The following is a 17,894-nucleotide window of genomic DNA, read 5'->3' on the forward strand; positions in this document are numbered from 1 at the left end:
CACTGGGATGAAAGGCATGTACCACCCAGTTTCTATGCCAACTAATGTGGCTACTGGGATTAAAGGTGTGTGTTGCCATTGCCTGGTCTGTAAGGCTGACCAGTGGGGCTGTTTTACTCTCTGATCTTCATGCAAACTTTATTTATTAAAATACAAGTGGAATGCCACTATACCTCTTTACTCAGGGACACACCCTTACAACAAGGCAAAGAGAATCAGAAACTTTTGCCCAGCCTTTAAGAAAAAAAGTTGGAGTTGGTTGGCCCAGACCCTTCCTCTCTCCTTGTCTCATTATTTTTTATCTCTGTGTGAATCATAGAGTGCTTTTATATTCCATATTCAGAGACAGGAAAGTATCAAACCTTTGCAATGACATGATAAGAGCCCTCATGTGGGGAAAAGAAAATCACCCCAAATAAAGGGGGTTCAAATGTTGTAAATTCAAATACTATGATGAAGTCCAGTTCTAGGGAGTATCCCCTTCTCTGAGGAGCTAGAATATTCTATGTTTATAGGACGGCACCTCCTTGTCTTTCTCCTCTGAAATAACCACAGTAAATGTGGGTGTGCATTCATTCTGGGTTATCCTCTACAATAACCATATGAAATAGGATCAGCTAATAATTATCCTTACATACACGGGAATAAGAGAGAAAGCAATCTCCCTATCACAAATTTACTAAGGAAGGGGTGTATGGAAAGGCAAGTAGTCTTCTCTACACAGTGTGTGAGCTAAGACTCTATACTATCTACTTCTGCACAGAAGAGTCAAAAAATAAACCTAGGAAACTAGGAAAGGGTTAAGAGAGTCTCCCCCATAGCCATGAATTGTTGGAGGAGGCCACTAGTTAGTTCCCGGCTGCTTAGTCTCATAATAATTACACAGAAACTTTATCATATAAAACACTGCTTGGCCTCTTAGCTCTAGTTTCTTATTTGTTAACTGTTACATCGTAACTTAACTCATTTCTAGTAATCTGTGTATCGCCATGTGGCTGAGGCTTACTGACTAAAGTTCCCAGCATCTGTCTCTGGCAGGCTACATGGTTTCTCTCTGACTCTGCATTCCTTCTACCTTGTTAGAACTGGCCAAGCCAGTTTCTTTATTCATTAACCAATAAAAGCAGTACATAGTCAGAAGGACCTCCCACACCAATGAATGACCACTCCTTCTCTACCTTTTCCTTTTGCACACTGTAGAGCCCTCCCTGCCCCTATCTATAAAGTTGTAACCCTGAACTCTTAAGTTTCTTTTAAAGAAAAGAGACAATATTTAGCAGACACATCAAATTTAACTTCTAAATCCCTCATTACCAATCAAGTGCAACTGAAAAATTTATTGAATGTTCTTGATTTTGTACTTCCTCATTTGAAAAAAAGTATTGAAGATGGGATCATATGATTAATGGCATTCAATGTGAAAAGGAGTAAAATGCATTTGAAATATGGCTCCCTATCTCTTTCTCCCAGATTTTCTGGGAGAAAAGTCCATTAAACTGATCCATACTCATGACTTCCTAAGCTTCATGTGTCACTTCTCCCAGGGGAACTGCTTTTAAACACACTGGAATGCTTTAGGCTGAAAGGAATGTGTTTCTACTCAGAGAATTTGAGTATTAGAAGTGGAGATACTACATGCTCAAAGTCTTTCCACCTAGCAGATGTGCTTTATTTGTGGTGAAGTGAGTAAATAGGGGTCCCCAGTGAGTCACAGAACTTTGAGAGAGTTTGTCTTGTTATTCAACACAACCTACCAACAATGTTCACCAGCAAAGCTCTTGGGGAAAGGGTAGATGCACGGTCGACATGACTCCTTCACTTGGGTAGCTGGCTTCCATGCTAGTCTCCCATTCTCAGTTCTGTCCTTTCTTCCTTGTATGGGGAGTCAGGAGTTCTTGCTCTTGGTCATATAGGACAAGAGTACTTCAAAGCACAGTGATGTAGTAAAGAATGGCCATGGCAGGAAAGATTGGAAATGGCTGCGGGATTATTTTCTCCACTAGTTTTCTAACTGCTAAGAGGCCAGGAGGGAGGCCACACAGCCCTTTGATGGTTGTGAGTTCCAGGGAAATTTCCTCCTGGATTTATGAAATCTGTCACTGCCCTTCATTGTGTTCCTATGTACATGAGGCCGTGCTGCCTGCGCCAAGTCAAACTTTCAACAGTCAATTGACCTTCTCCAGTTCAAGACGAGAGCCCAGCTCAAGAGAAATAATTCCATTCTGATCTCAGAGTAGGATTATTCCCTCAGGACAGGATGTGCCTCATGGGAAGTTCCTGGTCAAAGCCAATCCAGCCCCAAGTACAGAACCACATCCTGTAGTGAGTTATAATGCTAAGTGGTAGCCATTGCTCACTCTGCAATTCTGACTGGGCTGGAAATGCTGTGTCTGGCAGACTAGGGCTGCAGATCGCTTTGGTCTTGACTTCCACTTCCAGCTCACTGGTTAATCTGATTTATTCATTCAACAAATTTTTTTGAGCCACTGCTAATGCCAGGTTTTCAGGATGGGGTAAAATTAGAATTATACCGATGCTTACTTTTACCAACTGGCCGATAGCTGTCAGGAGAACTGTGTGTGTAGACTGAAGGCCCAGATAGCATCAGGAGTTCTCCATGGACAAGGTACAGATGATTCAGGGTCACGAACCAAAGAGACCCTGGTAAATCCTTCTCATGAATCCTGACTGTTCGTAAGCCAGAATCTATGTCTGGGGAGATGACTCAGTAGGTAAAGTGTAAGTTTGGTTCCCAGAATCCACGTAAAATAGCCAAGTATGGTGGTGCCTGACTGTAATTTTAGAGGTGGGCAGGCAGAGACAGGCGTGTCCTGAGGGTGGGGTTATCCTTAGAAACAAAAGCCTCCTAAGCAAACAATCTAGCTTAACCTGTGAGATCTTGGTTCAGTGAGAGACTTGTCTCAAAAAATTAAGGTTACAACAACTGAGGAAAACTCCTACCTCTGCATGCATACACACATGCATGCACATGCCCCCCACAGGCATACAAATATACACACACACAGATACACACACACACACACACACACACACACACACACACACACTAATCCCCAGTTCCCCCCAAATTCCAGTCTCTTTAAAGAACTTAGACTCAAAGTAATAAAGGAGGCTAAATTTTTATCCAATTTGTTGTTAACAATTCTTTCTTTGCTTTATTGTGACTATATTTTAATGTCAATATTTGCCTTACATATATTAATAGTGACAGAATTGACTGAGTAAGAATTAATCATCAATTTCATCTGCCTTTACTAGCTGTTCCTCAGATGAAGGGAATGGATTACCAGAGAGGGGCAGCAAGGCCCCAAAGGTAGCAATCTTGTTTTGCTCTCTGCTGTGTACTGACTGGTTTTAAAGAAGCTTTCCCCATTGGATGATGTGATAACTACATAAAAGAGACAAACACTCATACACCTTCCATTGCATTCCTCCTCTCCTCCACATCTTCTGTAACCATTGTTAATCTCTTAAAGCCGGGAAATGAATGTGAGCACACTGTTGTACCAAAGCCTGCAGAATTCATTCGGGCCTTACAAACTTTTTTCGCTAAGGTACTATTCGTCCAACCATCAGTAGACAATCTATGATGCGATAGCACATTTAGGGACACCGTTTGCTTATGTATTGTTGTTAATGACTGACTCTTAAATTTAGACACCTGACATCCCAGTGCAGTCCAGAATATAGGAAAGTGACTTAAATGCAGTTGAAATGTTCTTTAATTTCTTTAAGATAGAATCAAAGTATAACCAGTTATTCTTTTATCTATTAACTATGATCAGACTGACTGAATGATGGCCATTTTAATTAAAGATGCTAAAGTCCGGGCTGGAGAGATGGCTCAGAGGTTAAGAACACTGACTGCTCTTCCAGAGGTCCTGAGTTCAATTCCCAGCAACCACATGGTGGCTCGCAACCATCTGTACTGAGATCTGGCGCCCTCCTCTGGCATGCGGGCAGACATCAAGGCAGGATGTTGTATACATAACAAATAAATAAATCTTTTAAAAAAAAGATGCCAAGGTCCATTGATGAAGGAGAGAGAAGAGATCGAATGCTACAAAGAATTCTGGGTCACTTAGGAGCTATGGGCTTTAGTGATTATTCTCGTAAGGCACACAATGAGGTGAGAAACCATGGTTATAGGCCACCTTGCAAAATCAACAAGGAAGTATTCCACTGTCTTGAAGCATGGAGAAGTGGAACATTTTCTGATGTTATGAATAACTATAACAGGGCCGAATTCATTCCGAAAGTCAACTTCCGGGTACCACATGCTCTGTTTCTATACATGAAACCACAGCACTGACAAGAAGGCCAGTAATACTTCAAAAACAAAGAGTTCATGTTTTAGAAGTGAAATATAATTATATCATTTCACTCCTTCCTTTTCTTTCTTACAACCCCTCTCTTATGTCTCTCATATCTCTCAAATTATGGTTTCTTTATCTTTGTTTACACATGCACATTTAGTATATACAGTGGTCTCTTGCTTGTATATATTTCAGGGATGACCTCTGGCATTGAAGAACCATTTGTAGACTTTTCCTTGGGCTGAATATTTCTCCTGCTCTACCATAACAATCAATAAATTTACTGGTGTCAACTCCCAAATAAACTGATACCATAGTAGAATGCTTATATCTAGATTTCTTTAGAACCCATCCAAACATTCTAACTATAAACTACTTTAAATAATGTATCATAAAGAATTCCTTCTACCAAATATGAATCACAACACCTTGATTTTGCAGGATTTATTGAATGATTTAGAATCATATGCACAATTTCTCATTTTTGTCCTTAAGTAATTTTATTCATGTCTCAAGTGTCTCTGCAATACCCCCTTACCCCTTAACTTTTTCACATTGGTTTTTGTTTTTGGCCCAATTTCCAGGGAATATCACTACTTATCTCATTTCTGTGGCAAAATGCCTAGCAAATGCAGCTTAGGAAAGAAGAGCTTTATTTTGGTTTACAGTACTAGAAGATACAATTCACCACACTAGGAAGATGCAGCAGCGTGAGCAAGAGGCATCTGGTCCCATGCTCCCACATTCAGCAAAATGGAGAGAGGTGAAAGCTAGTGTTCAGTTTAGTTTTTATTCAGTCTGTGACCACAGCCCAGAGAGTGATGCCGCCCAGTTAGAATAGTTCTCCCCGCTCAATTACACGAGGTACCACATCATGGGCATATGCCTTATGTGTCTCTATAATAGTGCTAAAACCCATCAAGCTGAAAATCCAGATAAGCCATCTCAAAGGATAAAATCCTTTATCTTATGTCTTTGAATTTGGTGTTGGTGTTTTGTTTGATCTAGTTTAATTATTACATTTTTCTTAAACAGTTAGCCTATGATCAAGTATTCTCCATAATTTGAACTGCTCAAGCTAAGAGCTCTTACATCATCAGTTCCTCTAATCTTACAGCACGTGTACTCTTTCCTCCCATGAGGAACCCTGTTCAGTGTATCATACTACATGGTAGCCACAACACAGACCTACCTGAAATGGTGAGGGAATGTTCTGTCCTAGTTGGGGAATTACTAGACCTGGTAAACATTTCTTATTACAAAGGAAAATCTATCTCAACCACAACAGTGTATTCCAAAATCAAGTTTGTTTGGCATTATGTAGGAGGTGGGCGGGGCTATTTAATGGGATCCTAGACCTTCAATTGTGAAATAGAAGGAAAACTCAAATAGCATCAGGGGGAAGTAGCAGAAAAGTAAAATGGAAGATAGGAACAAAGGAGTGTAGAGAAGAAAAAATAAGAAATCATGAATCCACAGAACATGTTCATTTGTGCCACTCCAATACTGAAAATATATACTTTCTAATCTTTCATTACATTTTATTCTCTCTCTCTCTCTCTCTCTCTCTCTCTCTCCTCTCTCTCTCTCTCTCTCTCTCTCTCTGTCTCTCTCTCTGTGTGTGTGTGTGTGTGTGTGTGTGCAGGTGACCACATGTATGAATGAACATGCAGGCATCCTAATGTGTCTGTGGCGGTCACAGGACAATCTTCAGGAATGTCTTCTCTTGTATCAACATTTGGGTCCCAGGGTAAATGTTCTTCCCCACTGAGCCTTTTCAGAAGTCCCATCTCTCAAATATACATGCATACATGTGTGTGTGTGTGTGTGTGTGTGTGTGTGTGTGTATGTGTGTGTGTGTGTGATATTATCTTTCCTTTTTTTACCCCAAAGTTATCCAGGAGACCTTCCAAGTAGTCATGAGGGCATCAGATGATGTCAAGCTTCTAGGGTAAGCTAAGAGAGTTACTGACTGGGCGCTGTAAGCTCCCAGGACTAGGTTGGGGGACTCATTGGGTGTCTGGGAAGAGGGATAACAATGGATACGGTGCTTGGAAGGTCAAGGCATTGATGTCAGGGCTCAAGCTACAGGAACGGCCTAGAAGTGGGAAGACTGAATGGTGAGCCATAAGAAGCTGTGCTCTTGTGGTACAAACCGAGAAGCGCTGTGGCTGCGATCGAGAGGTCTGTGAATAAACTATGTTTGGAGCCCAAAGTAGAGCAGATGATTACAAATGGTTTTGTAGCATAAACACAGCTGGAGCCATTTTATTTAAATGAACAGAAAGGGCAGCTTTTTAAAAGCAAAGCCCATCTTGAGATTCATAAAACTGCACCCAGTGCAAAAGCCTTGGCCAGCAAGCTCAGTAAAACATTCAGGACAGCTGGGGTCAAAGAGTCTTTCACAAATATATTAAGGAAGAAAGGCATACTAGAGAGAGAGAGAGAGAGAGAGAGAGAGAGAGAGAGAGAGAGAGAGAGAGAGAGAGAGAGAGAACGAGCAGTCAGCTAATAAATCAGAAAAGGAATGAAAATCATGATAGCTCAAAAATGACTGACTTACTGAACTGACGTGTGGTCAGAAAAAATAGATGTTAGCAACGAGGTTAAAGGAAAGCAGTGCAGGTTATTAGAAAGCAATGGGTGCTCAGTCCATATAAAGTAGCTATTGATGGAGAGCACTGTTGGAGAATATTTGAAAAATCAAATGCATAAATCAGTAGCCTGGGAGAAAATGTTCCTCGGCTCTTGCCAAGGATGATCTAGTTCTTTGCTCTGCGAGCGATACTCACCTCAACTCTGACTAAAACAAAACAGGGAACTCTGTACCTGTCATAAAAAAAGAGCTATGGAACCCAAAGAGAAAGCAATCACGAAGTAAAGCCAGGTGGAGGCAGGACACAGAAAACAAAGTTTTTGGGTGAAATGGTAAAAAGTTGATATTGCAGAAAACAGGCTGTAGCTAATGTGATGGGGAATTCCAGAGTTAAGCGGATGCTCAGTAGAGAAAAAGAAATAAATGAACAGGCTGGTAATTTGGGGCTATGTTCTCTCCTTGTCAGTTTCTTTTTCTCCCTCTTAACGTCAAACCCAATCGAAATTTACTGTTTTCCAAATCGTATACCACCTTAATGAAATCTCGATTAAAAGTAACAGGGATGCCACGGATCCAAGCTGTCTGGTACACTCCTACAGAATCTGCTAGATTGTGAGTAACTCAGATCCTCGCTCAAACTAGGCTCAACTTTAGTATTGTGCCTCATGTAATAAAATTTCTAAAGCTGGGGTTAGCTTTGTGAGAGTTTGAGGCGGAGTCCCAGTATTGACCCCAGCACCCTTTGCCTCCCCTTGCCTGCGACGACCTACATTCTGAGCCTGACTTCATTACAGCCCTGAGAACTGTCACGGATCTCACAGCCAATGTTTTCTCAGTGACATATACAGAAGGGAGCAGACTCCTTTTATAGCAGCTCTAGAGCAGGTTTTAGTGGCTAGAGAGATGGCTCAGCAGTAAGAGTTATCCTTGGTTATCCTGCTTCAAAAGGTCCCAAACTCACTTCTGGTTTCCATAGTCTCTTCTCTCTTTCATAGACTCATACACAAAGAAAATAATAAATCTTAAAGTAATTTAAAAATCTATTGTGGCTGGACAGACAGACATAGGTCTTGATTCAGAAAGTGTCGGTTTGCCCAGGATATGAAGGGAAAGTGGCAGGATGGACCAACTAGCTCAGCCTGGATTGTGCGCTTCTTCACTTCTGCAATCAGATGCCAAGTCATCCTCCATAGAACTATATGGACCAGGCTGCCCAAATGAAACAGATGATTTAAGAAAATTAACAGTGGTGGTAACTTAGAGGCAACTGCCTCCTGTCCAGATCTCTACTAGAACGCTAGATGTACAAGAGGTCAGTGGAGTTGCACAAAGCCAGGAACCTCTAGGCTGCCTTTCATCTCAGTGCCTCTAACGTCCAACTTCTAATCTTTTTCTTTCTAAATGCCTCCTCGAATCCCAAGCGGACTGTGTGGTCTGGCTCAATATAATTTAGTCTATTTTCACTAGAACAGATGCAGACTGTAGGATTTATATCAGGGACTGCCAGACACAAGGAAATAAGAAAACTTGAGACCCATGCCAAATTTGGGTCAAATGTCATTTTTAGGAAACAGGGTGTCAAATACAGAGAGATTTAAACAAACCTTGGTAACTGAGACAGAGTAGGCAAAGTCAAAGATAAAATCAGCTATCTTGAGCAGAGCGGAGGTGCAGCTAAGCAACACTCACTGAGACCTAACTCTTGGGCCATATAAACTATACGCACATGTAATACTAGGGCTGCAGATATGTCCACTGGAGTAATGCTTTCCTAGTATGTATGACACCCTCATTTGAGCCTTAGACTGGGGAAAAATGTGGATTGTTGGACTGATTTGGATCCTGGCTCAGTTGTTTCCACACCAAACCTATTTTCTTTAAACAAAAAAACCCTCATTCCAAGGACTCTAATGATGCCTTCCAGTGTTCCTTTGATACATCTCACTTTCTAGTGTGGTTGGCATAATTAGAGCAGACCTACAACAATAGTTATGAACGTAGAATGTTGACATCAGAGAATGGCCCCAAAAAGGTGTGTGCCACTTGCCCAATGTTGATTTTTGACCTGGGTATCAGGAGAGGAGATTTCAGTCAATGTATCCTCCCAAAAGCCTACCTCAGTTAAATGTGGGTCATTACAGCTACAGCTAAGTGCTGCAAGAAATAAATAATAATCTTGGCAATGAGTTTGTTAATGGCTTCAATTTTCCTTGCTCGCTGCTTTAATTTACCAATATACTTTATCTTAAAGTTACAATGTCACCATCCTAAGTAAGCCCAACATAGCATTGCTGTCATTTGTACTTGTGAGCCTCGTGTCTAACTGTTCTACATTTTCTTATGGAGATTTTTTTTCTTTCCCAGGTTGTGCTAAAATTTCACTGCATGCAAACCTGGCAATGCATATGGTGCGTTTATTATTTTAAACACCGTCTGGAATCCGCCGCTTGTCTGCCTGCCCCTCTCTTTTTTTCACCTTTTTCTTCATCTGTTGCATGCTCCCCCCCTTCTTCCCTCCAGTATGTTTATGCATTCAGAGAAGAGTCTTCTGGGAAAATAATGGAAGGGAAAAGCTTGTGATTTATCATTACACTATAATGGGTGCCCTGCTTCCGCTGGAGGAGGTCAACCTCTCTGAGAGATACCACAGTCCCTCCTTATTAACGTTCTGTTCCCACTAATGGCTCGGGGTAGGGCAGCCAGGTCTTACAAGGAAGGCATTTAAGAAGAAGCACTTTGTTTAATGGAAGCTGGGGCTTTGACGGGGACACACACAGCACCAAGCATTCCTAAGAGAGTGACATATTCGTAGATAAAGAACTCCCTCCCCCCACCCCTAGGGGTAAGCCTTTAAAACATCAGCAGGCCTTTCCCCCCCCCCCCCCCCCCCCCATTGCTTTCCTAGTATTTTTTTTTTTAATTTTGGTCTTTTTCAGTGTTTTCTTTCTGATTCTCCTTCCAACACACCTTTACAATTTGCAGTTTTCACCAGCCCTTCTTATTTCAGGCCCCCATCACCTCGTTCACTTGTTAAGGGATCCTTCCTGGGGTCATCCCTGCTGCCAGCTCCCGTCTTCAGTCAAGTGGTTTCAGCACATCTCAGCCCTGTTTAACCCCTGCACACTCACTAAATCGAGTTCAAAATCTTTAGCAGAGGTCCTCCCCCCCCCCCCCGGCTCTTTCCAGTCCTTCCCTCCCTCCCTGAGAAAGCCAGACCTGAACTTCACTCTTAGCTACTGCATTAACCTGGAGCCAAGAGAATCAAACAGGATGAGGAAATGTGCAGGGGTAAGCCCAAGCGCTTGAATCTCACTGTGCCCAAGAACAAATGGAATGATGACTTGTCTCGTTCATTTGTTCGTTCATTTATTGTATTGTGTGTGGTGTGCATGAGTGTTCACCTGTGTGGTATGCATGTGTGCATCTGTGCATGCATGTGCTAATCACACGGGAGGGTCAAGGTTGATGCTGGCTGGTGTCCTCCTTGCTTGTCTCCCACCTTACGTGTTGTGGCAAGATCTCCCACCCAGTGAACCCAGAGCTCACGGACTGAGTTAGTCTGCCTGGCCAGTTTACTTAGGGGATCCTTGTCTCCACCTTCCGAAGTTGGCCCCATGCCTGTCTGTCATTTCCAGAGGTGCAGGGGATCTAAACTCTGGTCCTGACCCTAGTACTGCAAGTGCTTTTACAGCGAGCCCTATACTCAGCCTCATAGTGTGCCCTTTTCCAGTGATGTCTTAAAGGATGTGGAGAGACATGTCCTACATGGAAGACAATTCATATTGTGTCTCAGTCCTTGTCACAGAGCTCAGTCCATGGTAGAAAATAATACAAGAAAGAAATAGCAAAAGATAAGATTAATGCATGAAATTCAGTGAAATTCCAAGATAAAATTTAAAGAAAAAAAAAAAAAGAATTAGGCATGGGGCATTAATTTCAAAGTGTGGTGTCAGGAAATGAGTAGTGAGTTTAAAAACCTATCCCCACCTAATGATACGTGATGAGCCACAGAGGATGGCGCCAACACCATTGTCCGTTTCACACATGTAAGTACCCCCCTAATTATTCTCTTCAATATAAATGATGCAAGATGGCTGCAGAGAAGGGAAAAGTTCACACAGGCACGTTTGTGACGTGATATGATTTATTACCACTTTCCAGAAAGGGATAAAAAGAGAGAGGCTTCCCAAGGTCACAGACTAGCTGCAGGAGTGTTTATGAGCAGGAGACAGTCACTACTTCCAGCTCCTCTCCGGTTACCAAGCTTAAATGCTGCAGTTCATTGAGTCATAGGTTGCCAGTTTAATTGACTGTTGAGAAGACACACAACAACGATGTTTCAGACTCGTGTTTGTTATGACACGGTCTTGGTCTATTATTTAGTGAATAGCTAGTGAACCGCCTGGCCCTTAATCCACTGTTCAAAGTCATTTTAAGCATAGTTCTAATGTAGGTCTGTGATGAATTCCTGAAGGCACCAAAAGCATATATCATATACAGATTGGTTAAAAAGTAACTGTACACTCAAAAGAGTATTATGCAAATATTAAAATTAATGCAGAAATTGGCTAGATCCACACACCCTCTTATAAAATATATCCAAGCTAGTATTTAGATTGAAAGTTTAAATTCCAAAATAACATTTACTGGAACATTTTTTTGCATTGCAGCAAAACCATACTGTGTAGTCCAGGCTAAGCTTGAAGTATTGATCCTGCTGTTCTACACTGTGGAGTCCTGAGATTATAGGTGTGGACCACAACCCTTGACCTCTGGTGGAACTTTTGATTTTGTTTTCTAATTGATTTTACAGTCTCTATCACTCGCCTAAAAAGGTAGACAAGAAGTTAACACTGTGTGTGTGTGCGTGTGGCAATCTATTGACTGGTGAGAAGGGTCATTTCATTCAACCTTCTCACCAAGAAAACATTAAGTTTGATGTAAAAGTGTTAATTTGGAACCGGAACTCCGACATCTAACCCTACTTTTGTCCTACATGCTGCAAAATAGTTTTTGATTCATTCTGAAGTCACAGCCTGAGCTTCAACCTTGATTGGTTGTTTGGGACAGCTCACGGGAGCTTATGAAAAACGCCATAGACATCTCTCTGAATGGATTCCTAATGCAGGTTAACTAAGGACTTGGAAGTCCTGCCCCAAAGCAGGTGGTAGCATCCCATATATGAAGGCCCAGATGAAATAACAGGATAAAAAGAGAGCACAGTATAGTGTAGATGCTATTTCTTTTTGCTTTCTGGCTGTCATGAGAAGAGCAGTTTTCGTCTATACCATAAATGTCCTGCCTCATTGGAGACCCAGAAACATGAGCCCAAGGGAGTTATTCCTCACTTTAAAATCATCTCAAAATCAATACCCATAGTGATAGTGCACATGAATAGAGAGGGTCTTGTGCCATTGGTCACTGAAGGAACCTAGGAAGAGTAGTCCATCTGTTTTCCCATCTACATGTCCATCTGTACATATTATTATTATCTATCTGTCCATCTATCTATCTTTATTTCACATGCTATTAATAAAATAAAAATGACAATTTACAGGACAAAACAAAATCAATTTTTATAGTCCTTAAGTCTAGGACATCCAAGGTCAATCTCTAAGGAAGCCATTCTATCAAGGTTTTAAATGGTGTTTTGGTGAGGTTAATGTCAACTCAACAAGCTATAGTCATCTACAAGGAAGGAATCTCAATTGAGAAAATGCCTTCAGAAGATCAGGCTGGACACAAGCTTGTAGGGCATTTTCTTAGTTAATGATCAATGGCAGAGAGCCAGGTCCATTGCAGGTGGAGATATCACTGGGCTGATGATCCTGGATTCTATGGGAAAGCAGGCTGAGCAAGCCATGTTGAATAAGCAAACCAGTAAGCAGCACCCCTCCGTGGCCTCTCCATCAACTCCTGCTTCCAGGTTTCTACCCTGTTTGAGTTCCTCTCCTGCCTTCCATCGGTGATGGATAGTGATTTGGAAGCATAAGTCAAACAAACCATTTTTTCTTAAAGGTGCTTTTGGCTAAGGTGTTTCACAGCCATAGAAACCTAACTAAGACTTATCGTCATCTTGGACCATTATATGGTAGACTGAGAAAGTGAGCTCAGGTCCCCAGTCTCACTGGGAAAAATAAGATTTTATGCTTATGACTGCATCTAAACTTTATCCTATCACAAGGACTAAACCATTACATTTGGAATCATAATTTTGAAATTAGAATTGTGGCATATATAACACTTAATCCATAGTTCTGTTTCTTCTCTCTCTCTCTCTCTCTCTCTCTCTCTCTCTCTCTCTCTCTCTCCATTTACTTAGGTATATACACATAATGTAAATTCAACATGTAATTAGAATAATGTCTATCAACAGAGGATTAGAGGCATGAACCTAGACACTAAAGGAACAACATTGTATTCCAATGTTCTTTTGAAAATTGTTCAGCAGAATCTACTAACACATTTTATTTTATTTATTTTATCAGAATCTACTAACACATAATGGTAAATATGTAATTTATTTCCTTTTTAGCTCAATATGGATCTTTTTCTCTGTAATACTGCTCTCTGAGTATGAAGACTAAATTCATCTATTACTTTTCAATCAGTTATTTTATCACTGAATAAAACACAATTAATTATATGTTGTTAAATAATTTATTCAATTACTGCACTAGCCAGAAAATAGTCAACTATTAAACTCTTTTTTTGTATAAAATTAATAACTGAATATAGAAGAAAATAATTTGACGTTATTAAACAATCACCATTTAATTACTTCAGTTAGCAAAATCTAATAAATAGCATTCAATCAGTTTTCCTACAATTATGTTATTTGCTAAATTGTTTTTAATCTGCCCTTAAAAACAAGATACATTTTTAAAAGTTACATTTTCCCCACATAATTTTAAGAAAATTAAACACCTCAATACATCAAAGATAATTTTAAGATAAAACCTTTGCATTTTTTTTTAAGAAATTCAAGCTTTGACCAGTCTCAAAAAAAAATCCAAATTTGATAAATCCAAGTGATTTTTCATCTTTGGATTTTATTAAGAAAGAATTAACTCTTTAAGATGATTGTATTTATACATTTAGTAACTTCAAATTTTAATCCAACCTTAATGTTTAGCTTTGAGTTCTGTCTCTGCAATCATAGATGGGACACTGAAGAGGATTCAATCTAATATTTTATCATATAAAATATTGTTCTAGTTTTTCATGTTCACAAATGCCTTCCTCCATCAAAATGTAATTTCCTGAAGCACAGAGGACAATATGTCTGTGCATGTGTATCTGTGTGTTTTAATTCTCCATCTACTTGAATAATTGCATCCATATTGGAAACTGAATCGAATGGGAACAGATAAATTGGCTAATGATTAGCTCAGAATGTTGACTTAAGCTTATAGGGCTCTATTTGGAGACGTTACAAGTTTTAAGCAATTTTAATGACCCAATCACAAGGTTTTCTAAACTTAGCACATCCTATTTTCAAGATTAGCTGTTAGTCACATCTCTGAACCCTAATGCCAAGATAATTAAAAATTGAAAGACATCAATAGCGCTGTTTTAGCCTATTTGAGAAACCCTGTAAAATGGCTTCGACTCAGCTATAACTAAAGTACCTCAGAAAAGAATGTGATTACATTATGTTCTTTTGGCTGAGTGAAATGAACATGATTTATCTTTTTAAATTGCTCTCTATGATTCTTTTAATGACTTGACATTTGATCATTATTTTCGGAGTACTATTTAAGTTCATATCTCATTCCTCTTTCAGGTTTTCACAGTCACCGATTTCACTTTTATTTTAAGTCTGTCTCAAATATTGAATCTTTACGAGATTTCTTAGATATTCCTTTCCTAATCTTCCCCAATCACATTTTTTTTATTTCTGCCTGAGTGAAGACCATTTTGTGTTCTCCACTGAAACTCTTCTTACTTTGAAGAAAATCGAGATCTTTGCTCCCTTTTCAGAAGACAGACCTTGAACTTGTGTCGCTTGCGTAAACATACTCAAGATTCATCTTCCGTTCTCTAGGTGGCTGCAAGAAGCGAGGTGAGATCAAGACTCACCTTTCTTTGGTGACTGTCCTGCTGGGGCATAATAGATGATGATAAGAACTGGACAAAGATAGGAATGACTTTACGGGCTCCTAATCTGCCACCTCTTCCATCACACTTTCCTATGTCCTGCTTTTTAAACCTCCGTTGTCACAGTTGATATGAACCCAGCTCTGATCCTGCCTTGGCAACTCAGGCATCCATCAACTTAGATTTCTCAACCTTTCTGGCTTTCTGCAGTACCGCACCCACAGCAATTTGATGGTGTCAGATACAGAACTTCTATGCAGCTGCACAGATTTGAAGGTTGCCAGGGGCTCTGCCAGTTGCAATAGAATCCCACCCAACCCTTTTAGATACACGTGTTGATTTGTCAACACTCATAGGGCTGCTTTACTTCACTTGGCTTAGTGAGGAGCCAGCAGCGAACTGTTAGCTGTTGGCTAATTTTTCTGGCATTTCTTTTGAAAATAGTGGTTTTTACTGTTTTTATTTTCTCCCCCCTCCCTCTCTCTCCCTCTCTCCCTCCCCTCTCTCTCTCCCTCCCTCCCTCCTCTCCCCTCCCTCCCTCCCTCCCTCTCTCTCTCTCTCTCTCTCTCTCTCTCTCTCTCTCTGTGTGTGTGTGTGTGTGTGTGTGCCTACAGAATCCAGAAGAGGGCATTGGAGCCCCTGGAGTTAAAGTTACAGGTGACCTTGACCCATTCCACATGGGTGCTAGGAACTAAACTGGGTATCTCTGGAAAAACAGCAAGAGCTGTTAACTACAGAGCCATCTCTTCAGGTCACTCTGGCCATCGCCAACGCTACTGTTATCTACTGTTGTGGCAAGTAGCGTAAAAGTCAGTGATTCGTTTTGTTTTTTTGTTTTAATGAAATGAAACTCTGTCTCTCCACCCCACTTAATTTTCCTTTCAAGTTAAAAAGGAAGTCTTCAATACATTTGCATTTCAAATTCAAATTTTGTATTTAAGGCACTTAGCAGGGTCCTTTGCACATTGACAGCTTCCTTTTTAGCTTCTCCCAGACTGGGCTCTGTAATGTGTTGAGTCTTAATTTGTAGAATATGTGCATTGGCATAATGTTTAATTAGGCTCCCGTGTCAACTTTAAATCTAGCACCATCAGCATCTAATGAAATAACAGAAGCACTTGGCTCCTGCATGGTGGATCTTAAGAAAAGCACTTTCTTTGACTGGCTGACTCACTTAAAAATAAATTAAAAAGTAAACAAATAAAGATAATGGGGAAAATGAGAACTCAGTTTCCAAGATGAGGTATTCCTATGGCCACGGATGTAAGACAGAAGAAAACAGAATCCAAGTGACTATTAAGGGAAATCAGATGGATCCTCCTCTACACAATTAGCAAAAATTTGAACAGATGGGAGTAAATTAAATTTATGCATATAAAATTATTTTCTCCTTGGCTAACATTACGGCTTCAGGTGGGCTTCACTGCCCCCCCCTCTTATCAGTTGAATGCAGGGGCTCTGATGGGAGACAAGAGGTAACACAGGTGATATAAACATATTCTTAGCCTTCAAGGGGGCTACAGTCTGACAGCTGAGCAGCGGTGACAAGACAAGCACACAGCATCATCAGCTTGTGACCTTGGGAATAGGGGCTAGCATTTACTAACCTCATGCTTCCTTTCCAGTGAAATGGGGACGCTAGCATCAATAGCAAAGCATTGTCCAGGTTAGATAATTAGTGCAAAGCTGTATGCTTCTTTCACTGCCATGCACACAGCAGATACACAGCATTGTTAGTATGAACTGACTGCTGAGCCACCTTCTTAAAAAAGGAAAATTTGATGCATCCTGCATGTACTAGTTCCCTATTGCTTTTGACTCAATTAGCACAAGCTTAGTGACTTAAAGCAGTATATCACTGCGTGGTTCTGAAGGTCAGAGTTCAAAGTCAGTTTTCCTGGGCTCTACCTAACATGTTGACATGTCTTATTTCTTTTCAAAGTGTCTACATGCCTTGGTGACTCACCTTTCTCCTCTTGCTGTTTCACACCCTCGACATTAGTTGATACAGAGCCTCCTCCTCTATATAAACAAGTTATCCTTATTATCTGGGGGGAGAGTTGTGTCACAAATTACCTAAGGTCACACACTTATTTAGAGACCCTTAGCATAGTCATATTTAAGAGAGTCCTTCTGTTTCATAAAATGACCACAACAGGATTCAGAAAGAAATCACTGTTGTGGTTCAGTTTATCATACACCTTTTGGGGGAAAATGCTCTGGAGGTTGGGTGTATAATGTTGTCAACTAATCTTTATCCATTTAACCAACTGTTCCATAAATCTTTATGGAAACTTCAATGTACCCTAGTCTTCTCTGGGTGGTACATTATTCAAAGTAATGCATTCACTTACATTTCAAAGATAATGAAACAAATGAAAACTTATAGACACTATAGACACTACTGCTTAGGGAAAAGACAGTGCGTGGGAATACTTTTGATATGAGATGGTTCTGATTTGGGGTTTTTTTGTTTGCTTTTTCTTCTTTTTTTTTGGGGGGGGTAATTTTTTCTTTTCTTTTTAAAAAAATGATCCCAATGACAACATCAATATAGCTTAGACAGAATCAAGGTAATTTCATAGGGCTTCTGTACTTCAACTACTGAGATAGCATGTATCTCTAAATCTTAGATCTTTGACCTTTGGGGAAGTCCCAGGCATGGAGATTGTGAAAGCCAATTTTCTTCCTTATCTTTGGTCTTTATTCAAAGTAATATGCCCCAGTACCACCACAAAAAGTTGTCCCTTTAAAAGAAAATTATACATTTTGGAGGAGTTGTTTGTGTGAAAGTAGCTTTTCCTATCGGTTTCATCAAAGATGCTTTTGTTGTCTCATGGGAGAAGAGCCTCCACTGAAGT

Source organism: Arvicola amphibius, chromosome 12 (assembly GCF_903992535.2).
Source record: "Arvicola amphibius chromosome 12, mArvAmp1.2, whole genome shotgun sequence".
Classification (NCBI taxonomy): Eukaryota; Metazoa; Chordata; class Mammalia; order Rodentia; family Cricetidae; genus Arvicola; species Arvicola amphibius.